This window comes from Oncorhynchus tshawytscha, linkage group LG19, assembly GCF_018296145.1.
Source record: "Oncorhynchus tshawytscha isolate Ot180627B linkage group LG19, Otsh_v2.0, whole genome shotgun sequence".
Lineage (NCBI taxonomy): Eukaryota > Metazoa > Chordata > Actinopteri > Salmoniformes > Salmonidae > Oncorhynchus > Oncorhynchus tshawytscha.
Genome location: NC_056447.1, coordinates 6,266,609 through 6,293,557, shown reverse-complemented (window position 1 = coordinate 6,293,557; position 26,949 = coordinate 6,266,609). Strand labels below are relative to the sequence as shown.

General features: G+C 44.3%; 1 protein-coding gene across 5 annotated transcripts in view; it reads left to right on the top strand.

Moving 5' to 3' along the window:
* The window catches only part of znf609a (zinc finger protein 609a), a 184,312-nt gene that overhangs the window by 122,038 nt on the left and 35,325 nt on the right, over nt 1-26,949 (top strand). Inside the window, exon 1 of one of the 5 annotated variants that reach the window (XM_042301314.1) lies at nt 2,621-3,217. The exons of 1 other annotated variant lie outside the window; for it this stretch is intronic. The gene's annotated coding sequence lies outside the window, so the exon portion shown is untranslated. Of the gene's footprint in view, nt 1-2,620; nt 3,218-17,434; nt 17,604-25,507; nt 25,755-25,919; nt 26,267-26,949 lie in introns of those variants that run through there. 3 more of the 5 variants (XM_042301317.1, XM_042301316.1, XM_024378947.2) reach the window with 3 other exon arrangements.

Here is a 26,949-nt window from a genome sequence, read left to right as displayed (position 1 = left end):
TTCATTGCTGCACTTAACATTTGTAGAAATAATAAATTATCAACATTTTAAGCTAAATGTGTTGACATGTTGCATCAGACTTAGTTTTTCGGATGTAGCGTAGGCCTACCGCTAAATGTGTTGACATGTTGCATCAGACTTAGTTTTTCGGATGTAGCGTAGGCCTACCGCTAAATGTGTTGACATGTTGCATCAGACTTAGTTTTTCGGATGTAGCGTAGGCCTACCGCTAAATGTGTTGACATGTTGCATCAGACTTAGTTTTTCGGATGTAGCGTAGGCCTACCGTTAAATGTGTTGACATGTTGCATCAGACTTAGTTTTTCGGATGTAGCGTAGGCCTACCGCTAAATGTGTTGACATGTTGCATCAGACTTAGTTTTTCGGATGTAGCGTAGGCCTACCGGTTGTATGAATTTAGGATCCATCTTCCCACAACTGCCTCAAAGTCTGTTTTGGAATAGGGAATTTCTTTCTCGCACAGAACGACAAGCTGACCAATAAAATAGGAAACTTTTCTACTATGGGGGTATAGCAGATTGACACAGGCTAGTGATTTTGCAGTTTATTAATCATCTTGTTGGCTGAGGAAAAGTAAATGTGGACAGTTATTTAAACAAGTTGAAATTGCAGATTTGAGTTTCGTAAGAAGGACACACCGTTCTATCCTTGACGTCCTAATCAGGTTACGCACCCAAGGCATATGGGTCCGGTCAATTTCTTAAATGTAGGCCTATGTTTACTGCAGGCTGGTCGCAATACACAGCTGTGTGGGGTGGGTATTGTGTTTCAGTCTTACCACTGCCCTCGTACCCCCCCACACACACACACACACACACACACACAATGCCTTCTGCCTCCTGACAGATGGAGCGTAGAGTACCATGAATCAAGATGGCATACTGCGTAAGCGTTTCGAAATCATTCCTTCTTTAAAAGCCTCCTTGTTTTCCGTCTGTATTGTGTTGAAGGTAGTAAATGGCATATTGATATTGGAATTAAATAGAAGTATGGGGAGGAGGTACGCTAATTCCTTAGTTCAGAATCCCATTTTCTGTTAACAGATCTATGTACAGTCACTCACAGCAGGCCTATGTAGGGCGTACACATTATAGACGCGAGAGCATGTTGTCCGGAGGTCAGCGTAGTGTGCAGGCTTATGGGTCACAGTGGCGAGAGCTGCTAAGTTTATAGTCCTGTTGGACGGCGATACAGGAAAACCCTGTCAAGAGCTGTGGTTGTGCCTTGTGGAAATATTTAATATCGGATCCATGCTGGCCACATAAACTCTGTTTTCCAACATCTGGTCGTCTCCTTGACCTTCAGTGTGCTGCTGGCTCTGGTTAGCCCCCATTTCCCAAACATTTGTTAAGCATCAAAGGAGCTATTGTGGTGCGTGACCCGGGGGGTTTACGTCTAGTGCTGCACTTACGCGGTCATAACACTTGTTTGCTGTTTTGGTAAGGACTTTACATAGTGGTTTTCTCAGGGCTCTGTCTTTCGCTGCGGAGAACTTGTTTTTGACAGGAAGATTAGTTATGACCACGTATATGATTAAAGCCAATGACCTTGGAATTGGCCGTAGTATACGCTATGTGTCCTCCTGTCTCTTCAGTTTTTATGATAATGTGGTGGGCTCACTTCGTCCCCTAGGTAGTGTTCAGTGTATCTTTCGGGCAGGTGCAGCCATTTCTGTAATCCCGTCTGACCAAAAGACTGCGAGGGGCTGTCAGGGCTGTACCATGTGGACAAATAGGCTAGACCTGTACAGGACGCTGAAACGTGGTGATGTTGATGTCGTACACGTCCATATTACCATAGCGATTAAATGCACAATAACAAATTGCCTAGCCCTATAGGTGTTTGTGTTTTTTTCTTTTCAACAGATGACAAAGTACTACACAAGTCCTTGGTCTGTTTCCTTCATCCAGTACAGGGCTTTGAACAGATTACCTTTGAGGGACGCCTGCAGCGTGTTGCAACACTGGTTAAGACAGAGAAGCAATATAGGCAGCCAGCTAGCTGAGATGATTGCGGAATTCTACGGCCGCTCGCGTCCTTATTTGAGCCCGCCGCGGTGGCTTCACACATTTCCTCCCGGGGGGCCGATCTCTGGTAAACAGCTGTGCTGTAAGATGTCATTTCTCACATAACACTTAATAATTTGAAGGAACACATTCTTCCCAGAGGTCATCTCTTCCTCATCGCACAGAGCCATCGCCGGGGCTGTATAAACTCCTAGTATATTATAATCCCGTCCTGCCATGCTGAAACAGGATTAGCTCTGTCTCTATTTAGCAGTGTGGGTGTGTGTGTGGGTTTGGGGTTGGGAGAAGACCAGGCAGCCACTTCCCACGAGCGACTCGCCTCTGAAAACGTTCTTCGTTTTTGTAATGGCCGACTGTGGGTATAGGGGCTAATGTAGTCTGTCAAAGCATACGCTCACTTAATGTGACAACATTAATTCATTTAAATCGTGTTTTTCTCTGATCTACTTTGATTTGTTAACACAGCAGGGAAATTAATTGCATGCTGGGTATTTTACTATCCCCATCCCCATCATTTTTTATCAGGCTTTTTTTTCTTCCAAAGAAATCTCAATCTTTGTTCATGAGCTTTAACTGTGAAATGACTACCTCATAATAATGTCTGTAATCGAAGCGATTGGGATGAATAAATGTTTAGTGTACACAAGCGCACCCCCTAAAGCCCTGTGGAAAGACTGAGTCAGTATGTGTAACAGGGAGGAATCCTGAGGGGGCACAGCAGAGCAGGCCTGTGGAAACGATCCCAGAGCTGGGAGAAACAAAGCACTTTCATGGCCGGCTGGCCCTTCCCTCTCTGTCTCTCAGCTTTGTAAGCAGCGTGTGTGTCTGGAATGGCTGTGCAGCAAGGCGTGGGGGAGGGGACGACCGAGCTAGGCAGAGAGATCGAGAGAAAGGGAGGGAGCGAAAGGGAGAGACTCACTCGCACTGCTAATTCAGCCCATTAAAGTCTTGTGCATTCAGAGCAGCCATATTCCATTGTCAGCCCCAGCACATTTCCAGCGCGCCTCATTTCGCCTCTCGACGCGTGAGTAGCAAGAAAGTGGAAGAGGTGGGGGGAGGAGAGGAAAACAGGACTGAACAACCCTACCTAGGAGAGGAAGGCCTGGATCTGGGACTGACTATCAGTGAGAGCTCGGGCTACTACAGTGAGCCTGCAATGGGCAGAGGGGGTCAGTATATAACGTGTGTGTGTGTGTGTGTGTGTGTGTGTGTGTGTGTGTCTGATTTGCCTGCCTGTGAGAGAGGCAGCCATGCTGTTGCAGCCTCTGCCTGAAGGAGAGGGCACTTGAGGGGGAAAGGAAGGAGAAGGGGGGGCAGGCAGCTGAGGGAAAGGAGGAGGCGAGAGGGATGCCAGAGCTCTGTGTATAAATGGATGAGACGTTTGAAGCTGCCTGTGCTTTGCTCAAAGCTTTCTCAGCTGTAGGAAAGAAGAGACTTTAGAAGCAGCAGGAGAGGTGTAGATGGAAAGAGAAGGGGGGATAGAAAGAGCCCTCTGTTCCTTTATTCATCTCTCCCTTTCTGCCTCTGAAAAAGAAGTACTGGTTTATCGAAAGAGGGAGAGATTGATATTGGAACAGGGAAATAGCATTGGTAGTGCTAGAGACCCAGACAGACAGACAAGACAGACAGACACGGATGGAAAAACTGGAGCTTCAAACGTAACAAAGCCAGTCCAATCGACTCGCAGTGAAGTGAGGCAGTTCAAATGCTGACTGAACCCTCAGGGCGTGTGCATTGTCAGATTAAAGCTATCACAGTAAGAAGATAAGGAAGTGTGTGTGGTGGGATGGGGCTTTTTACCCAAGAGGGGTGGTCGAGTTCCCTCCTTTTTCCTGGTATCTGGCCGGGGTGGACCGGAGAAGGGAGCTTCATGGAGAGTTTCTGTGAAGGGTTTCTGTGACGCTTCCCCCTTGATCAGCTCTCCATTTGGGACAGCCCAAACATTTCCTCCCTGCTGTTGCTCTGACACAGGAAGGAGATGTTCCAGGTTGTGTGTGTGCGTGTGGATCGTTTTCTCCCTCATGTTTACACGAGGGCTGAGGCAGTGATTTGTTTGCCACCTCCTCGTGTCCCTTTGTTCCTGAATGTACAGTAGACTCATCTTGTCCGGCCCATAACGTTTTCAGCCCAGGAAATGTCAGGCAGTTAATTTGCTCTCATCACCTCAGTTTGTGAACACTGGAGGCCTGAGGGTATTTTAAAGGGTAGGTAACATAAACGTAACCACATGTAACATATTGTTTTGCATTAGTATATGGATCAAAAGTCCCAATGCAAATTATGCCTCACTCTAACATTTTTCTACATACATAAAACAAATCAGAATTCCAAAGAATGCGGAAGATATCTCGGGAAAAAAATGTTTTTGCTGGGTGTGACGTTATACGGAGGACCCGGCAAGCCAGCATAATTAAACCAATTTGTTCAGATAAAATGTCAGCCAAGGATGCTAGTCAAGTAGCATGCCAACGTTAGCCCTACTAGCCTGCTAATGTTAGCTTTTCCAGCCTGCTGTGGGCAATTCCACACTAACAGAATTACGCTTTGACTGAGATTCTTTACTTTAAAATGTATGCCAAACAAAAAACTATGATTTCAAAGTTTAACAAACCATACGCACAACGAAAACTTTTAACAGTTTCTACTGAAAAATGTACTAAAACGAATATAGTGGGAAAACTGTGTCGATTCCAACTTTGGTAACGGAGTTACGGTAAAATCTCCCTCAGGTTTTTATACGACCACATTTCCCAGTAAGTGAAGTGGATATTGATAACGGAATTACATCATGGATTCCTGATCTGTACTAAACAGAAATGCATAAATATGGATATTGATGTCATTCTCCCCATGTTTCAGAAGTTTGGACATCAGTAGAGTACTGTGCAGTACAAATACGTAATCTACTGTGCTCTACTCACTGTACAGTGCTGTACTATTACTGTACTCAGTACTGTATTGTACTATACTCTACTGTGCTTTACTCGCTGTACTGTGCTATGCAAAACCACATCTGAGACTCGGAGGATGCAAAATAATTGTACAATTACATCTAAACTGTGTTAAAATGTAATTTGATACATACAGTGTCAGGGTTAATTTGCTCATATATGACCATACTATTGGGTGAAATCACATTCCTTAGACCTACAGTGTGATTCCAAAATGCATCATACGGGGGATGATGGGGCGGCAGGGTAGCCTAGTGGTTAGAGCGTTGGACTAGTAACTGGAAGGTTGCAAGTTCAAACCCCCGAGCTGACAAGGTACCAATCTGTCGTTCTGCCCCTGAACAGGCAGTTAACCCGCTGTTCCTAGGCCGTCATTGAAAATAAGAATTTGTTCTTAACTGACTTGCCTAGTTAAATAAAGGTAAAATAAATAAAAAATGCTGTATTTTGAAAGTAAGATATTGTGAAAACAACATGATTGCTGACAAACAAAATGTTTAGGGACTATGTCAGCAATGGACTAATGAAACAAATACCAAAATGTTGTTTTTGAGTGGAGTTCTCCTTTAAGGAATGTTGACCCATTCTCAAAACAAGTTCCACAGTCTCACACGGCTCTTTCTCTCTTTGGGGCGGATTTAACTTCAACTGACCTGGGATCAGACCTTAAAGATGGGTTATTGGAGAGGATCTGGTCCGAGCTTGAAAGGACCTCTGACCCAAGAGCAGCCATTAAATGTTCCCTGTTTTTTCACTCTCTGTTTTATCAACTGTGAGTGAAAAAGACATAAGGTGAAGAGAAACGCTCTGCTATTCATTGCGTTGGACGACTGCTTCGCCGACTACTTAGCTAGAAAACAGTCCGGCATCTTGACAGCTATGTGCTGTGGATCTAATTTTATGAGCCTCTCCTGAGCTCTATTGAGGTTTTGTCTAGAGAAATAGCTGGTATTACAGGGTGTCTGGTGAGAGCCAAGGAAGTGGCAGTTAGGCCGGAAACATCAAACTGATGGTTTACCTGCAGTCTTTCAAGACCTGCCTCTGCGCTAAGCTACAACAACAGTGGAATAAATATCTCACTCACTCAGGCTATTATTCAGTTAACGGTTAGCCTGACTGTCGACTCAAGAGACTGGAGACAAGTGTACAAGATTGCCATATGATTCTGTGAGCTGAATAGCTGGCCTTTCTATGAGTGAACGTTTTTGGTCGCCTAGTTGAGATGTGAATCCCCTTGCCAGGTCTACTGCCTCGCCTTTTTCCTATCCTATCCTCCTCTCCTCTTCTTTCAACCCTCACGCTACTGTTGTGTGTAAACAGTGGCCTGTGGTGTTAAGCAAGGTCAAGGCTGTAGCAAACCACAGTGCTCTTTATTCAGTCATGTATCTATCTGATTCTATTATCCAATTTGGCTGTGTAGAAGGATAGTGTCATTGCCCCTATAATGGAGTAATACTCGTCAACCAGAGTAGAGCCAGCACAATGGTCTTAAAATAGCTCTAAGGCCCTTGGCTAGCAGTTGGTAGTATCTCTTCCTGATCCCTTCCTTTTAGCCCAAGCCTGCAGTGATGATTGCTGAGCAGCGACGATTATCACCATTCTTCTGCAGTGCCTTCAGAATGAATTCACTCCCCTTGACTTTTTCCACATTTTGTTGTCTCAAGGTGTGATTAAAAGGGATTTAATTGTCTGTTTTTTTTTTGTCAATGATCTACATATATCATGTATTTTGATTAGATCAGTATTCAACGCCCTGAGTCAATACATGTTAAAATCCCCTTTGGCAGCGATTACACCTATTTGAGTCTTTCTGGGGTAAGTCTATACGAGCTTTGCAAACCTGGATTGTGCAATATTTGCCCATTTTTATTCTTTTTTTCAATTCTTCCAGCTCTGTCAAGTTGGTTGTTGGTCTTTGCTGGACAGCCATTTTCAAGTCTTGCAATAGATTTTCAAGACGATTTAACTCAAAACTGTAACGAGGCCACTCAGGAACATGCAATGCCATCTTGGTAAGTAACTCCAGTGTATAATTGGCCTTGCACTTTAGGTTGTTGTCCTGCTGAAAAGTGGATTTGTCTCTGTGTCTGTTTGAAAGCTGACTGAATCAGGTTTTCCTCTAGGATTTTTTGCTATGTATTCAGTTCATTTATTTGCAGAATTGCTTTAGTGCCTTATTGCAAACAGGGTGCATGCCTTTTCACTATGTCATTTAGGTTAGCATTGTGGAGTAGCTACAATGTTGTTGATCCATCCTCAGATTTCTCCTATCAAAGCCATTTAACTCTGGTTTAAAATCACCATTAGTCGTGGTGAAATCCCTGAGCGGTTTCCTTCCTCTCCGTCAACTGAGTTAGGAAGGACGCCTGTGTCTTTGTAGTGACTGGGTGTATTGATACACCATCCAAAGTGTAATTAATAACATCACCATGCTCGACTGAGGAACCTTACAGATAATTGTATGTGTGGGGTACAGAGATGAGGTAGTCAAAAAAAAAATGTTAACCATTATTGCACACTGAGTTAGTTCATGCAACTTATTACCTGAAGTTATTTAGGCTTCCCATAACAAAGGTGTTGAATACTTCTTGACTCAAGACATTTCAGCTTTTTAATTAAAAAATAATAATTTGTAAAAAATGTCTAAAAACATAATTCCGCTTTGACATTATGCGTTGTCAACATTTCTCCTATTGTACCTTTCTCCTATCGTAGTACCCATTAAACATTGTGATATACGATGGTATCGTTTACTCTACACATCATTTATTTCATAAGCTTTTTCCTTTGACTTCTCATTCGATTTTTCCATCATGATATTGTTTGCTCAAATTTCCCTTCTTGTTGCCTGTATTTAGTTCTCATTCAGAATAAAGCTGTGATAGAGAATAGCCTCTAGACTCTGACGTTCACACCTGTATTTAGTTCTCATTCAGAATAAAGCTGTGATAGAGAATAGCCTCTAGACTCTGACGTTCACACCTGTATTTAGTTCTCATTCAGAATAAAGCTGTGATAGAGAATAGCCTCTAGACTCTGACGTTTTAGTTCACACCTGTATTTAGTTCTCATTCAGAATAAAGCTGTGATAGAGAATAGCCTCTAGACTCTGACGTTCACACCTGTATTTAGTTCTCATTCAGAATAAAGCTGTGATAGAGAATAGCCTCTAGACTCTGACGTTCACACCTGTATTTAGTTCTCATTCAGAATAAAGCTGTGATAGAGAATAGCCTCTAGACTCTGACGTTCACACTTGTTCCCATTTGAAAGCTGCGTCTTTAGGTCAAAGACTTTATTAGAATAGCTTATTTGGGAAATACTCTTCATAACTTTAACTTGTCTTAGTGCTTTTGATAGGCTATTTTCATATAGTGTTTGGCTTTTGGCTATTTGGTTCGCAACGGCAAGGAGGGCTGCATGCGTCATTTTTTTTACACGAAGCTCTGCTCAACGGTAAGGTTTGTTCAAATTTACTTGTTGGATTTTTCTACCTCGCTGTTGTTAATTCTACCTCTCATTATTACCTTAGGCCTATCATGTTTTTAGGCTATTCAAAAACAACTTCAAACTTTCGGAGAACTCTTAGTTAAATTCATTGTTTGATCATGAGGTATCACGTCAGGGGAAAGCCAGCATAAAAACAAAAGTCGTATTCATATCAAATGGAGAGGAATGGCAAAATGAGGCCTTTAAAATAATAGCAGACACCGGAGTGTTCTGCTATATGGCCCAGGTCATCCGACAATGAGAGAAAATATATATATTTTCTGTATGGATATTTTGAGCTGCTTGGGCGGAAATCTTAGCTCTGTCGACATTTATTCTCTTGCATTCTGTAAATTGTTTATAACATATTTATTTCAATAGATTATGCAGGTTATAGCAAAGGAACAGGCCACTTGGCATGGCTCTGCTGTGGGCTGCCCGGTCAGCTCTTTACTCCGCGGTGCCAGTCAAGTTTAAATAGGCTATACATCGTCTGTCATATCACGACGTCGTCACCATTGACGATGGCTGTCCATCTTCCATATCCGATACTATTGTAATATCGCCCAACCCTAATGTAGCTACTGATATCACTCCAAGACCCTTTCTTAGTAGTGTTTGTGCTGCAGACCTATGTAAAGTGATAATATAGCCACTTGTATCAGGTCAAGGATTGTTTTCTTAGTGGCACAGACCTGCGTAAAGCGATTGTATCTACTTGTATCACTCAAGGACAATTTTCTTAGTGGTGTTTGTGGGATTGCAAATTGTGCTCTTGTTACTCTGGCTCTTTGCGGCAGCGAGTGAACGCGACAGCTGCTGCGTGGGGAGGAATGAGGAGGGGGAGCAGGTTCTCTTGTGGCCGTGTCAGAAAGGTGACAGGTTAACAGGCATGCAGGGTGGCTTTGTGGTCCGAGTTGGTCCCACTCTGATGAGGTCAGTGTCACAGGGAAGGGCGCCTTTTTAATGAGATTAGAAGAGCGCTGCAGCTGCACGACACCTCCGGGACTGAGGGAGGGAGGGAGAATAATGTATGTGGAAAAAGTATAGAGAAATGTGGTTGTAGAGAGGGGGAGAGTAAGTCAGATGAACAGAGAATGAGGGAAGGAGAAACCCGTCTTGTCATGTTGAGAGAGCTGACCGGCCAACTGTTGTTCCCGTCCTAATCTCGTTTCACTGCACACTGTGGAGGGCCTTCCCCAGGTGTGCTCAGCCTGACCCCTTTTCAGCCTCCCAGAAAGCAAGAGAAAGTGAGGGAGGGAAAACGCGTGAGTCATTTCTATTTTATATCGGAGCTGTTAAAAATGCACCAGCCGTACATTTTAAAGTGCGTGCCTTTTTCGGGTTAGAGCTTCAAGAGGGTTGGTTATGTGACCTCCTGACCTCTCACGACATCACCGCATCTGAAACTTTAGTAGATCTCGACAACGCACACAGAACAATTCCAAGCCAGAGAGAGCAACGTACTGCTTTTACAACAAACAAAAAAAGAATAAGAATCTAGCAATTTATCTGTTAGATATGCTATTGACTCTACTGTGTGTAGGAGGGCTCATAGGTCGCCGGGGGATCGCCATGCATATTTAACCAGAGGATGAGTACATCCACTGGAACCATACCAGGCTACTAGTATTAAAACGTCACTCTGCATCGCACAGTACTTTTAGCGGATTGTAATACGAAGCTCATCTTACCAACCACTGAGGACGGACAGAATAAATAAAGACACAGTGCCTTCAGAAAGTATTCATTCTGCCTTGATTTGTTCCACATTTTGTTACAGCCTGGATTCAAAATGGATTAAATAGAATTGGGTTTTTTCTCGCCCATCTTTTTATTTACTTTGTTTTAAATTGATTTATTTAACCAGGTAGGCCAGTTGAGAACAAGTTCTCATTTACAGCTGCGACCTGGCCAAGATAAAGCAAAGCAGTGCGACAAAAACAACACAGAGTTACACGTGGGCTAAACAAATGTAGAGTCAATAACACAATAGAAAAATCTGTATACAGTGTGTGCAAATCAAGTAAGGAGGTAAGGCAATAAATAGGCCAATAGTGGCGAATTGGTTATTGATCAATGCTTGACAACCTATTTTCAGATCTTGCCATAGATTTTCAAGCAGATTTAAGTCAAAACTGTAACTCGGCCACTCGGGAACATTCACTGGGTCGGCAGGTAGCCTAGTGGTGGGAGCGTTGGACTAGTAACCAAAAGGTTACAAGATCAAATCCCTGAGCTGACAAGGTAAAAATCTGTCATTCTACCCCTGAACAAGGCAGTTAACCCACTATTCCTAGGACGTCATTGAAAATAGTTAAATAAAGGTAAACATTGTTTTTGTTAAATAAATCAAATAAAACACAACTCCAGCATAGATTTGGCCTTGTGCTTTAGGTTATTGTCCTGCTGAAAGGTGAATTGATCACCCAGTGTCTGGTGGAAAGCAGACTCAACCAGACTCTAGAATTTTGCCTGTGTTCAGCTCCATTCCATTTCTTCTTTATCCTGAAAAACTCTCCAGTCCTTAATGATTACAAGCATATCCATAACATGATGCAGCCACCACTATGCTTGAAAGTATGGAGAGTAGTACTCAGTAATGTGTTGTATTGGATATGCACATAACACTTTGTATTCAGGACAAAGTTATTTTTTTACTTTAGTGCCTTGTTGCAAACTGAATGCATGTTTTAGAATATTATTGTCCTGTACAGGCTTCCTTCTTTTCACTCTGTCATTTAAGTTAGTATTGTGGAGTAACTATAATGTTGTTGATCAATCCTCAGTTTTCTCCTATCTCAGCCATTCAACTCTGTAACTGTTTTAAAGTCACCATTGTCCTCATGGTGAAATCCCTGAGCGGTTTCCTGAGTTAGGAAGGACTCCTTTATCTTTGTAGTGATTGGGTGTATTGATACACCATCCAAAGTGTTAATAACTTCACCATGCTCAAAGGGATATTCAATGTCTGCTTTCAATTTTGTATTACATTTTTTTTTACCCATCTACCAATTGGTGCCCTTTTTGCGAGGCATTGGAAAACCTCCCTGGTCTTTGTGGTTGAATCTTTGTTTGAAATTCACTGCTAGAGTGAGGGACCTTACAAATAATTGTATGTGTGGGGTACAGAGGTGTCATAAAAAAAGATCACGTTAAACACTATTATTGCATACAAAGTAAGTCCATATAACTTATGTGACTTGTTAAGCACATTTGTACTTCTGAACTTATTTAGGCTTGCCATAATAAAGGGGTTGAATACTTATCAACATAAGACATTTCAGCTTTGCATTTTCTATTAAATTGTTAAAAAAAAAATATATATATATATATATTATTCCACTTTGACATTATGGGATATTGTGTGACAAAGAAATTGACATTTAATTGACATTTCATCTATTTTAAATTCAGGGTTTGTAACAATAAAATGTGGAAAAATTCAGTGGGCTTTAATTGTTTCTGAAGGCACTGTAAAGGCTATTGCTGCAAGGAGACCATTTTCCACCCAAAGTACAGTAGGGCACTGTAAACATAGACCTGCCTGTCTGTTTGTGTATTAACAGCATGCTCTGAGGGTTTTATTTGACTGAGGCCTTAGAGCACTTTGCTGTTGCACTGCATTACATAGACCTAGGCCTGGGTTTGGTGTTCATTAGGTACCACATGGAAGAAAACAGGCCGAAACAGGGAAGAACTTCCTGTACTTCCTGAATAAGAAAATCCCATTACATTTTTTTTGTAGCAAAACATTGTAAAATGTTTTCCGTTGCATGCCCTAATGAACACAACCCATGTGTAGTACACACAGGAGGGATAGTTCGAGGGGACTGGTGAACTAATCAGGTTCTGCTTCCTCTACAGGCCCATCTCTCTGGTTACAGCAGGTATTCTCTGGGTGGTTTGGCTTCAACCTCCCCCTGTTTCTACACCGTATGTATTTATTTAAACTAGGGCTGTCAAACGATTTAAAATTAATCGAGTTAATGACATTAGTTAATTGTGATGCATCGCACACACACATTCACTCAAGTACTGTTAAATCTTCAGGCATGCTAAGGGATTGTTCTCCCAATTTCTGATTGGACGGTTGACTGTACGAACAAAAACATACTTTTTTGTGATAGTAAAATCATTTTCGGTTTAACCTTAAACTACTAAAACCAAATAAAGTATGTAGAAAAGATCATGGAGATTATATCTTTTTTATAAAGATCATCTTTGAGAACTAACAATCACCAAAATAAAAACTAGACGGTTGGGGAGAAACTGAAATTCCAAAAATGTCATTGCATGTGGCCCCCATTTGATTTTGTTATTGTGTTTGAGTCACTCAAATAGCATTATAACTAAGGCATAAGTCTTGGCAACGTGTAGAATTGCAGGAAATTAGCATTGGAACTGTAAAATGTACATGTGTTTTCCTTAATTGTTGCTCAAAGCTGTGCGCACAGTGCACTACAATAGAGACAGCCCCACCAAGACCGAACGCGGGAACTTTGACAGCCCTAATTTAAAAACGGCCCTCTCTCTCCCTGTGTTCCTTTTCTCTCTTAATCTTCCTTTCAGATATATTCAGACAAATATGTTTGCTATCGGTGTTGAGTGTGTGTATGGTAAATAGCAAGCTACTTGTCATCTTAAGCACTCTGGCATGTGAAGGAGCTTTTCTGACAACAGATGGAAGTGTGTGTTAGAGTGTGTGTGTGTGTGTGTGTGTGCGTGTGCGTGTGTGTGTGTGTGTGTCTGTCGATGTGAACATGTGTGAGAGGGTGAGGTATTGAAATCGGAGTACATTGGCGTGTGTGTGAGCCATGGGTCCTTCGCATACTCCAAATTAGTCACTGGAGCAAATCTATTGAACCATGTCCAACTATTTCCTCCTCTGCTGGTCTGTTCGACAGTGTCCATTTTGCAGTATTTTGTCAGCACAAATCCAGGTGCCGGAGAGGGTCAAGGCTACTGGGAGGAAAAGGGGAGAGAGGGAGGAGGGTGGTAGAGGTACTGTAGATTTATTAGATGTTTGTCCAAACGCCCCCCTCTCTGGCCTCCCTCCTCTCCCTCCCTCTGAGTGAGGTCGACTTGTTGTAAACTCATCCTGTCTCAGGGCCTCACTGGAGCCTCATTAGGTGTGGAATGTGTTTATGGGTCAGAGTTGATCCGTATCCTGGATGTTACTGTCACAGGGTGTGTGGTGCTCATCTAAGGACTGCTTAGATGGAGCCAATAGCCTGTGTGTATTCTGTGCTGCTTTCTTCATACCTACTCTTGACTTGGTTCATTTTATAGCCTTGCTGTCAGTGTGTAGGCCACATTTTGATGCTACGATCATACGCTCTTCCTAAAGCACTTCACGATGTAGCAGTTCTGCGACTGTGTGTTTTATTACGCTATGCCGACTGCCCCCTCCCAGCATCTACGCCTGATACCGGCCTATCTTAATGGTGTGAGAGAGTTTGCCGGCATGTGTTCTGTTCGATATGCAGCATGCATTAGCGTTTATGAAGGACCGCGCTCTGTAAGACACACAGCCACACGTTAGTACTGGCAACATGGCTTGTGTTTTAACACTGTGAGGTTGGGTCGGAGATGAAAGGCACCTCCTCGTTTCCAGGCTAATCCACACGGACAGCTATGGCCCATGTGACTGGTGTTACCTCCCCTCCCTCCTCTCCACCACCACCCTGACACTCACCCCTTTGAATAGAGCCCTCTCTAATTCACCCTAAAAGGACTTCTTTCCAAAGAGGGGATTACTTCACTGTGAAGGGAAATCACAGGGAACACTGTCGTCCTTGGGGGGGGCAACATTCCTAATGATCCAGACTGGTGGCAGCCACCGAGGGAGTGGAAGGGAGGGCTCAATGTGGGATTGTAGCTGTTTGGAGTGGGGGAGCTTGTTGGACATCATGTGGGATGGAGAAGGGTCCCTCTGGCACCCAGGCTGAGCACACTGGAATTCACAGGGGTTTCCTGGAAGCAGCTTTCTCCCCGTCCTTTAAAACGTGACATGTTCATTCAGCCATCTGTCAGTCCACTCTATCAGGGGCTTTGGGAAAAACGAGCTGTGATTCAACAGACCTCGGAGAGAGCGAGAGCGAAAAATGAGATGGAGTAGAAAGGGAGAGAGAGAGGAGTGAGTGAGGGGGGGAATCTACTTGAGTTCCAAGCATGACCTGTTCATTAGCCAAAGTAAGCGGCTTCATAATTGACTGCCTTTTTTTCCCGGGGCTCTTGGAGCAATTTTGAGAATAGTCTTGACTCCAGTCGGAGGATGTTGAAACAGCGAAAACCTTTGCTTTGAAGAGCCTCTATTGAGCTGCAGTAGCCATGGTTACCATCAGGGCCCGCATAAGTGGGAGAAAGGGCTAATTCCCCCAGTGTTACAACCCAGCCAAATGGTACAGAGAGAGAGAAAGGAGGGTAGACCTCACTTTCCTTCTGCCCCCTCCTATCTCCTGGTGCGTAGCCCCTCTTGACTGGCACAGAGCATGACTTGTTGTGGATTTCTGGGGAAGACCCACCCCTCCCCCCTGCCTCCTTCCCTCCACAGTTCAGACCACAGAGCCATTCTAGGAAGCATAGCCTCTGGGCCTCATTCCAAGGAAGAGAGTGGGAGGGGGGGGGTCGGGGTCAACTCACAAATTACTAAACCTTCTTCTCTCTGCCTTGAAGAAAGACACAATTCCCAGATATTTGGAGAGTGTATTTTGGGTGGTTATGGAAAAAAATAACAGGGTCACCTCCTGCTCATTTTGAGCATTCCTCAGTTTCATCGGCGAGGGCAGGCAGCTTGTATCCCTGTGGTGGACTGCACTTGGTGTAGAAAGCCAAAGGCCTGGGAGAGGAGACATGTTTTTTTGAGTGCGTCTATATGTAGGCCTACTGTTTTTCCAATTTTCCCTTCGTTCCTCAATGTGAAGGTCTTGACAGGCACTTGCGTTTTGACAGAAGTTCAGGGTCATTTCACCACGCCGACCGCTTTGCGCGTAATCGTGTAGTTTTAACAAACACAAAGCACTTGCTTTATCCTGGATTAATTACAAATATGTCTAAGATGCCGAATTTGACAAACGCATGATTTATTTCAGCAATGATGTTTCACCGTCTGTCCCTTGAGGAAAGGCTGTGTGTTCCATTTTCCCTGAAGCGTCATAAGGGCGTCTCCACCACTTTAGGATCTCCACTTCTGCTGGATACTCTCTCCTAATAAAGACTCTGACTTGACCAGAGGAGCTCTCTCTCTTCTCCACCCCTTTTTTCTCTACTGATGGATTGAACTCCCCTCCCCACCCTCCTGTCTTTCCCCTATCCCCCTCCTCTTCTCTCCAGCACGGCGGTGGCGGTATAAATCCGGTGATTAATCAAAAGGAGAGGGCCCATATCCCCTGCCTGGCTGATTTGTCCCGGCTCGTCATTGGCACAGAGAAGTGCCACGAGTGGCTCTTACATCAGCACGCCATCCTTGCCGACATTGTCTGAGGCTCCGCGCCTAAATCATCCCATGACTCACATTCTCCGACTACACTACCTGCCATGAGAGGAAAGGAGGGGAACGGTGGGAGTGAGGAGAGGATGGATGAACTGACTGGCAGAGAGGTCGTCTTTATTTTTCTTCCTCTCGCCTTTCCTTTTTTTCCCCTCTTTCTTTGCCGAGGCCTTTGAAAAGTGCTTGGTTGGAGCAGCGCGGTGCCTGTTTCCGTGCAGAGTTTCAGCTGTCGCTAGGATCCCCTTCGACAGATTTATCGCCCTTTTGCGAATCGCCCTCACAGGGGCGGCTAATGGCCCACCGAGCTCGACTGCCAGTTAGTTGCTGCTTCGTGTGTGTGTGTGTGAGGGGGGGACTAGCTAGGCCTCCAGGCAGTTGCCCATCCAATTAGTCCTTTCAGTAAACAGGCTGAAAGGCTTCTGCAAACGATGAACTCTGGCCCTCCTCTTCGGTCTTTGTTCCCTGTACTTTGAGTGGCCGAAGTTTCAAGGCAAAAAGGACTTGGGACCAGTCAAAACCCACCCCTTCAATCACAGACTGTTTTCTCATTACCTTGCTGGGCATGCGTAATGCCTGAGTAAGGTTGCAACATTGGGTAACTTCCCCAAAAATCCCTAGTTTTCCAGAAATCCTGTTTGGAAGGTTCCCTGAAATCAGGAGGTAATAAGCAGTACATCTGGAATATTCCATCCCGAATTTCTGGAAAACCAGGGCATTCTTGGGAAGGTTACCGGAATTTAACAACCCTATGCCTGAGTCAGAGTGACGTCATAACTATCTTCATTGTCGTCACCATCACTGGGAGGAAAAACAACCGAGCAGTTTGTGAGAAAGCGTTTAGAATATGTGTGCTCTGTGATTAGTAATGAGTTCAACAGAGCAGCAGAGGCTGAGGTCATTCGCCACAGAGCCTAGTACATGTTGGAGAAGCTGAGGCTTGCCTTCTAACAGGGCCTACAGAAATGGAACTCGGTGTGAGTGGAGCGACGGTGTGAACAGCACAGCGGGGCTTTAAAACAACCAGCGCTGAAGAGCATTCCATGGCCACTGCTGAACTCTGGGCTTAGGAGAGCTCCATCAAAGCAGGCGGTGTTAAAGGGGCTGTCTGGACAAGGCCCGAACAAGGATAAGTGACCGCCCTCTCTCTCTCAATCTTGTGCTCACTCACTGGCCCCTTCTCTGCAGAAAGAAGAGAAAGAAAAGAGAAAGAAAGAGGGGGGAGGGAGTGAGACAGAGAGAGAAAGCAGGTTCTCATTTCCTTTTGTCTCTGCGCCCTGCAAATTGATCCTCTGGCTCAAAGTGAAATGGCTTAACTGCAGTATAAACAGACTGCCGCTGTTCCTCATAAGGACTAGCATTAGAGGAAATTGGCGGTGTCGGGAGCGAGAGAGAGAGAGAAGGCATGGGCAGAAGAGCAGTGTTTAAACCCACGCACTCACTGCAGCCGACGCGCCTGCGCTCCCAGCGTGACTAATACCAGAGGTCATCAGCTCCAGAGGCGGCGGCCATTTCTCACAGAGAGCAGTCGCTGATTACGCTGGTGGGTGCAAGTGTGTGTAACTGTGTGTGTGTTTGAGCCTTCTGAGCAAGTTATCCAGGAAACGCCAGAGAAATGGGTCTCAGGTAAGCGTGATTAGTTGTGTAATTTCAGAAAGCCATGACACTCACCATCTGATTGTTCTGAAATAATTTCTGTAGTTTGAAACAGGTAAGATTGGCAGTCCTGAATTACTTTGTTGTAATTTATATCGATCTCTGAGATACTGAGCATGTTGGTGCACCCAAATTGGCCATTTTAATTCCTACGATTCAGTTAATGTTCAATAAATATAGTACCCAACATCAAATTTGGACCAAACATTTTTCTACCAATGAGACATGAGGAATCCAATAAAATGGTGAAAAGCCACTATACGCTGATCCCACCCCAACAACCAGTATACATTAGCAGTTCTCTAAGTCTGACAAGTAGTATGGCGCTGCGGCTTGGAGTATTGCTTCTTCAGCCTATGTCATTTATTCCCTGTGAATCTGGTGATAGTTAGTATCCCCTATTCAGAGAATTTTGGCATTGAAGTTGCTTGCATTATTTTTTCATTATTGTGGCCAAGCCATTCAGTTTGTCCTCCTCTTAGCAACCAAATGCTTCAGCCCAACTCTCCCCGAATAGTCCATAAGGTGGCAGCTCGCTGAGAGGGCTATCCCTATGGTGCAATTCTCATATTAATAATTTTCCTACAAGCCCAAAACTTGATGGAAAAATGGGTTAGGGAATAAAGTGTTGTGGAAACCATAATACAATTATATTATAAACCATTACATGACAGTCTTATGTTTGTCAATTAAATTATTATAAAACAGCTCTATTTAATGTGATTAGTGACATTTACCATTAAACCCAACCCAATAAATGTACCATTGTAAAACACTATCTAGGGTGCGTTTTGGGACTTTTGTCATTGAAACCATTAGAACTACTATAGCCTTTTGGTTTGCTTGTTCACCAGGAATGGTCTAACAGTAACTAATCCAGATCTTTTTTGTAGGGAATAAACCACACACAAAGGGGCCATTTCCTGAACACAGATTAAGTGTAAGAGAAAGACAAACTGAATTGCTTTCATGGTGGACTGGTTTGAATTTTGAGGACGACCACACAATGTATTTTCATCATGAGCAAAAGCTATTGGTCTCTACCTAAAATTGCAATGGAAATCTTGTGATCTGTTGAATAAACACAAAAGACCAGCAAAATGAATAAAATATCATGAAGCAAAACTTGGTACTTTCACACTCATTTATGGTAAATAATGCAAGCGACTCCAATGACAAATTTCTGAACAGGGGAAAATAACCATCAGATTCACAGGGAATACATTGCATGTATGAAAAAGCAATACTCCAAGCCACAGCTTAATACTATGCATTACTATGTCAGACATTAAGATCTGATACTGTATACTGGTTGTTGGGGTGGGAGGGGCCGTGGGTGTCTTTAAATTTTTTTGGGGGGGATTCATCACGTTTTACTATTTCGTAGGAAGAAGATTGGTCCACGTTGGATGTTGGGTACTATATTTTCTTGAATATAATCCTATCAATTAAAATGTCAAATTTTGTCTTAATCATTTAGCTACATTTCTCAGATTAAATTATACTTCAACCCCCCCAAAAATTCAGGAATGCTAATCGTATCAGTTACTATTTTAGAACAATCTGAGATGGTGGGTGTCGAAAACGCAGCTTGCTGGAAACATGAGCCCCAATGGGATTCGATTAGCTAACATGAATCAAAAACAGGAAGTGGAGAAGAAAAGCAAGACTGAGCGCTGAGCTTTTTGAGGATCTTGGGTTACGCTGAATACCACAGTGGGGCCCGCAGTTTTATGCAAGGTGACCCTACCACTCCCGTGTCAAACCACGTGAAGACTACTTCTGTCCTAAGGGCCTTAGTTGTTTTGGCTGCCCTAAATGGTGAACATAGCACAGGTTTTTTTTCTCTTCTCGATCATCAAATAAATAGGCAAAATATGTTAGAAATAATCTAGTATAAGTTCCATTTAGCCTATGTCTTGGCCATGTTCAGTGTCATGTACAACTATGCTGTAATGTTACCAGGCCAACAAGCCTTTCTGAGGGACCACCATAGCCAGACACACATCCCTGCCCCCACTGCACTGTTTATTTGTATCTGGACATTAGCTGTTTTTTGTGCTTGAACTAACGAGGTCATCAAAGTATGATGCTACTCTGGCAGTCCTGGCCCTGGAGAGCGCCAGGACTGCCAGAGGCTAAGGAAGGAAGAGAAAAAGGAAGGGAAGAGTTTAGAATTCCTCTCCATCTCCCTACCACCATCCCTCCCTCCACCCCCATCTCATTGTGGAGCCCCATATGCTGAAGGACACTCAGGAGAGAGGCTTTGTGGGTTTTAGGAAGGGGGAGGGGGCTCCTCAGCTCCCGCTGTCTGCTTACTGTATCTCGGTCACGTCTCGTGTTTTAATCAGACAGTTACCGTGGGTCTCCTCTCTTTCGCTCCTTCCGTCCCTCCATCCTCCCCTGTTCTCACCTGTCTGTCACTCAGTGGGTGAGAGCAAGGGGGAGAGAGAGAAAAAGTGCCGCTGTCCTTAGACATCCTCCAGCAATTTTTTGGTATTTATTTTACTGTTGAAAAGCACATGTCCCAAATATAAATACATTAAAGTACACACACTAAAAGGTTAAAAAAATATATATATTTAAAAAAAAAAAGACAACTGTGAAATTTTGAAGTGGTAGGTCTGATAGGATAGGTCTGATAGGAAGTTGTGATGTCATCGTCCCTCCCCCTTGTTTGAGTAACAATGGAGGAGCAATAGAGAACAAAAGACCAAAGACCCACCCCCCCCTACTTGTGCTATGTCATGACTTACCTGGGCCTCCTATTGAGATGTGCCTTTTTGTTAAGTAAATCAGGTGCTAAATTAGGTGAAAAGGAGGCTGGAGGGACACTTTAAAGCCCGATAGACAGCGGGGACTTGCATAGTGAGTATGAGCAGTCGACTTGTCATCGCCATCACAGCAGCAGCACAGAGGAGAGAGGCTGGCTGGAATCTTAAGGTCTTTTCAGTTCTGCTCCGCAGTTGTCCATTTCAGCCCCGATATATCGGTGAGATATTGGAATCGGACGATGCCGACATCGGCCCCGATGTCTAGTTTAACGCTGATGTGCAAAACCGATGTCAAAGCTGGCGTGCACACTTATATAACGTAGGTAGATGACGCCACATTAAAATGTACACGTGCAACACATGCAACACAGCATTCCTAACCTGGCCCACAATGTCTGCTGTGTGGATCGAGCAATCAACAAGTCGAGCAGTCATTTGAAAGACTAAGAAAATTTCAGCAAGACAACTCAATGCCAAGATAATGGAATTCATTGTCCTTGACAATCAACTGTTCTCTGTCGTGGGTGATGTTGGCTTTCGCCGACTGGTCGAGCACCGATACACACTACCAAGTGCGCTATTTTTCACATGTTGCCTTACCGGAGTCACACAGTAATAGCGTCACTGCTATTAGCTTCACGACTGACATTTGGACCAGCGACCCCGGACGACGCTTGGCCAATTGTGCGCCGCCCCCCTATGGGACTCCCACACACGGCCGAATGGGATACAGCCTGGATTCAAACCAGGGACTGTAGTGACGCCTCTTGCATTGAGATGCAGTGCCTTAGACCGCTGCGTCCATGTGTGTGTGTTAACTATTTATCTGTACTAGAATGCTTAAAAGGCAGCTAAAATGTTAAATATCGGTCATCGATAGTGTTTGTTTTTTTGGCAAGGAAAATATCGGATATCGGTATCGGCCAACAATGTCATATCGGTGCATCAATATTTTAAACTATATCCCATTTAGTCCGCTGTCGTCCTCACCCGGCTCACCCAAACAGCTCATCATAGCTAGCTATTTAAACACTAGCGACGAGCAATCCCGTATCCGGGAGCGTAATCATAGCCTCAAGCGTGTTACCATAACGCAACGTTTCCTATTCATGAAAATCGCAAATGAAATTAAATAAATATATTCAAACACAAGCTTAGCCTTTTGTTAACAACACTGTCATCTCAGATTTTCAAAATATGCGTTACAGCCAACGCTAGACAAGCATTTGTGTAAGTTTAGCATGGCATAATGCTATGCTAGGCTGTGCTGGCAGCAGGCAACATTTTCACAAAAATAAGAAAAGCAACCAAATTAAATCATTTACCTTTGAAGAACTTTAGATGCTTTCACTCAGGAGACTCCCAGTTAGATAGCAAATGTTCCTTTTTTCCAAAAAATTATATTTTTGTAGGCGAAAAACGTCATGTTTGTTCATCCTGCTTGGCTGAGAAATCGACAGAAAAATACTTAAACTATAATGCATTAGCATAACGCAACTTTTTCTATTCATGAAAATCGCAAATGAAATGAAATAAATATATTGAAACACAAGCGTAGCCTTTTGTTAACAACAATGTAATCTCAGATTTTCAAAATATGCTTTTCAACCAAAGCTACACAAGCATTTGTGTAAGAGTATTGATAGCCTAGCATAGCATTAAGCCTAGCATTCAGCAGGCAACATTTTCACAAAAACAAGAAAAGCATTCAAATAAAATAATTTACCTTTGAAGAACTTCGGATGATTTCAATGACGAGACTCTGTTAGATAGCAAATGTTCATTTTTTCCAATAAGATTATTTGTGTTGGCGAAATAGCTCCGTTTTGTTCATCACGTTTGGCTAAGAAAAAGACCGGAATATGCAGTCACTACAACGCCAAACCTTTTTCCAAATTAGCTCCATAATATCGACAGAAACATGGCAAACGTTGTTTAGAATCCATCCTCAAGGTGTTTTTCACATATCTATTCGATAATATATCAGTCGTGACAGTTGGTTTCTCATCAGAAGCAAATGGAAAAATACTGCAGCTGGAGATTACGCAATAATTGCAACGGAGGACACCAAGCGACCACCTGGTAGATGTAGTCTCTTATGGTCAATCTTCCAATGATATGCCATCAAATACGTCACAATGCTGTCGACACCTTGGGGAAGCGACAGAAAGCCTAAGCTCATTCGTGTACCATTCACAGCCATATAAGGAGTCATTGGCATGAGGCGGTTTCAAAAAATGCGGCACTTCCTGATTGGATTTTTATCTGGGTTTCGCCTGTAACATCAGTTCTGTGGCACTCACAGACAATATCTTTGCAGTTTTGGAAACGTCAGAGTGTTTTCTTTCCAAAGCTGTCAATTATATGCATAGTCGAGCATCTTTTCGTGACAAATATCTTGTTTAAAACGGGAACGTTTTTCATCCAAAAATTAAAATAGCGCCCCCTATATCCAAGAAGTTAACACAGCTATGTATGAACAAAGTTCATTAGAATTATGTCCCCCGGTGTGTACAGTGTTTATTAGTGGCTGTGCCTGGCTTTTGTTGTAGACGAGGCGTCGGAAGAGCCGGAATATCAAAGAGCAAGAGGAGTAGCTAAACTAATGCTGTTGGGCCCCCGTGTTCCCATTTCCCACTAGCCCCCCTCCCCCTTTCTGAGCCATGCTGTGGAGCGCATTGCCATGGTTAACGTTGAGTGACAACCCCCTGCTTGATAGCCAGGTAGTCTCCATGGATACGCCAGGTCATTAAAAGGGAGCTGGGGAGCGGCGGCTCTGGCTGGCTGGTATCAACCTGACAGACACTGAAATAAGATGGCCCTGTGGCCCCGTGCCAGCCCCCCGTCTGACCCTGGCCCTGGCATTGCATGGACCGGCAGCTCTCCTTACAGCCCCTGGGCTCACTCACTCCCTGTGGAAATGGAGACCGTAGATAAATGATTAGCGGCAGCTTTATGCATTCCCCAGTCCCCGTCCTCATGAGTGAGTATATGAACGAGTTTTCATGAGCTGGTGGACATTTTGTGCCGTAATGCTGTCGTAGTGTCTGTGTAAGTCTTGGAATGCATAGAGCGCTTTATCTGTGGCAAGACTGCTTACACTGAAGAATGACCAAAGCCACTTTGGATAATATGATACTCGGTTAATATGACATCCTTTGTTTTTGTTTTTTTACAGAAGCTAATTAGTTTTATTGATTTCACTGATTTCACTCATATGTTTTACTGATTTCACAAATGTTTTTTTAAGTACCAGACTGCGAGTCCATATAACTATATTCTTGACTGTGCTCTCTTGGCTTCACACATTTCAAAGATGACCGTCACCTGGCTACCCTTTCAGAAGAATCTCTCTTGCGGTTTGAAACTGCGAGGTGAGGAGGGGGTGTTTCACAAGGGGCTGAGGGAGGTTTTGACTCTGTCGGCAGCCCCTCCCTCCAGGGGCTTGCTGCAACAACAGGAACCGCAGGCGAAGACTGAACAAACCCATGCCGTCTATAAATAACCTGGTGGCGGGCATCTCGGGCTCTCCTGGGAGGTGGCACAGGCAAGAGAGGCAGCACGTTCTCTTGATTCGAACATGCAGTTAAAACCGCTTTTGTCCTGTCGCCATTGCCCACAGGGGCCTCCCTGCTCTCTTCTCTCCTCCTCCTCCTCCTCTTCCATCTCTGGGAGAGGGCAGTAACAAGAGGCTGGATGGGTTCAGTTCACACAAGGAGCTCAGTGATGAACAGGACTCACCTTGAGAAAGCAGCTTTTTATGGCATTGGACTCGATATGCAATGAAAAGGGACTTGTCGGAGGAGTGTCGCCTCTCTACTTTATTGTGTACTATAGTGGCATCTCCCTTTATATGAGAAGAGCGGTATCAGCCAGCCAGCCAAACACCCTTCGGTGACCCTCCAAAAGGTAGCTGGAGTAAACGATAGAGAGGAGAGGAGGGAAAGAAACGTGTGTTTTGGGGGCTTCGTGATGTGCAGAGCTGAGAGGAATGGTTATCCTTTCAGAAGACCGATAAATGGCTGGCTGTGTGTCTGATTGCAGTGCAGTGCTAGCGTGATGTAAGGTCTTACAGTTGGACAGGGACTGCAGTGGAGCATGATGGCCGTCGTCTCGCCACAGCTTGGAATGCGAGACAGCCCTCTTTTCTCCTCCACTCTGGACCCCTCTCTCAGTCCCCCAATGGCTGTATATGAATGGACAAAGCCATCGATCACGTAACACCATTCATTCCTATGTGAAGACTCAATAGCGCAAAAATAAGTCAGATGTCATCTCATGGAGACATAACATGCGCAGTTTGAGCTACACCAGGAAATGGCGTTGCAGGCTAGCTCAGTGCTGCCCCCTCTCATTAAGTAACTCCAGCTGAAGGCCGACCGGGGTACTGCAGGCTGAATAGCAACTCAATTATCCTTATTTTTTCTGTGCGATTTATAAAAGAATCGGTTCAAGGACGTGCATCTGGTGTAATAGAAGCAATTATAGGTACCCCGATTGTCTAAGAATTTGTATTTTATTTACACGAAGATTGACCACGAAGATTGCCATTTTCCCATTCACTACAATGGGGGATCCTGTTTTTGACCAACAATGCCTGCAGTACTGCGGTCGGCCTTGAGCTGCGTGGCTTTAATAAGAGGGGGCAGTCGTTCTCCCCTGCTATCCCCTTCTCTAACTCTTTGTCCCTCTCTTCCCCACTACTTTCTTCTCTGTTTTCTCCTCCCATGCCCATTTTCACTCCCAAACTAAAAATATAATTGTGTCCTCTAGAATTGAGAGAAACATGTATTTAATTAGGCTAGATGTCATTTGAACTGGAGCCCCAAGGTAAGAGTCTGTTACACAACTACTTTTGGATCTTTTTATAACTTTGTGTACAGTTCTATCAGTCAACGTTGGGAGTGTTCTTGAATCAAATGCCTGCATATTTTCTTTATGTTTGGATTCAGCACTCTCGCTTTGTTCCCACCCATTCTGGTAGGGTTTTTCATTTCAACATTGGCTGCTGAAAGCATGTTACCTTGGCTGTGATGTGTTTGGTAATCATATCTGTATGAAACCCTCTGGTCCAGCCCAGCGCTGTGTACTGCCGTGGCTGTTGTTGTGTGGGTAAGTAATCCCAGCAGGGCGTTGTTTACCGTGTGTTCTCCCCTGACGGAGGTGAAGAGGTGCTGAGCTGTTGTTTGTCGAGGGCTCAGCAGGCTGTCTCAGGACTGCAGAGATAAGGGCATGACTAAGCAGTGGACAGAGAGAGAGAAGAGGGGGGGATCGTCAGAGGCCCTGCACTGCTTATCTGGATCTTTGTGCTCCAAGGCCCGGCCCGCCCCTCTGACTGAGCTCTCCGGTGGGTGACCTTGACAAGAATGTTGGATTATTATTGTAATAAATACCGCTCTGGTGGAATGGCCGGAGGTCAGGGGGGGCGTGAGGTAGGGAGGAGGCGGGAAGTAGGGAGAGAGGGAAGAGGGAGGGAAGGGAGGGTGCAAGGGGGATTTCCGGTGTTTTCCACAGCACAGATGGGACTTTGTTGAAACATGTCGCGGGGAGACCGGTCGGGTGAGAGCAGCAGATTGGCCTCTCAGTTTGGTGTCCCAGAACTGTTTACTACTACTACTACTACTACTTCACCGCTCCAGCAGCAGCCATGTTGTTTTTCTCAGTCTACCCAGTCTACCATCTGGATTTGTTCAAGGGAAGCCTGGGAGTTGTGTTTTTGGAATGGGGCTTGACTGAGGCGCACTGTGTGTGACTGGCATTCCTTTGGCTTAATTAACTCCCCGGCAACAGAGCTAACAACCCTTTCATACAGGTTTTTTTAGTTTTTTTTAATCAAGAATCTCCAGCTCATCTCAAAATGTAAGTGCTCTGTTCATTTTGTTACTCGGTGGGGATGTTGTACGGAGATCGGAACTAATGTGAAATTACACCCTTGTGAACGGGATGTGTGAAGATTTCAAGTGGCCATGCTTTTTTTTGTGGGGGGGAGGGGCTTTTGAGTTAAGTCTCCTCCCATTACCACCAGCACACAATTACAGGCAGAGGCCCCAAGCCAGCCAGCCACCGTCCGAGTTGAAGGGGGAGGGGTAGGGCAACAGGCAGGCGAGGGGGGGAGGTCATCAGCTAGGCTGAGAGAAAAGAGGAGCAAAAACCTACTGGGTTCCAGCCAGCCAGACAGTTCTCAGACAGGAAGGTACTGCTGTAGTCAACCGTGTCCCTTTTCTTAATACACCACTGAGCTGCCAGTTCCCCCAAGCACTAACTCTCTCAGGTAGCAGCAAATTCTCAATTGGCTCTCCGCAAGAGGAAAGAGACAGGCAAGTGGGAGGCAGAAGGGGTGTCAACTATTTTTTTCCTCTCTGCATATGTAGTCAGAGTTGCTGTGCACAAAGCCTTGTATGCCCTTCCGTGCGAACTGAATAAAGACGTCAAGCCATTCGTGAAACTCTAGTTCAGTTATCAGGCAATCTAAGGTCTTTTTCAGCTTTGCTACCTTCTGGTTTCATGCAGGCTCCTGTCCCTGAATACTGATAAGCCGGAAG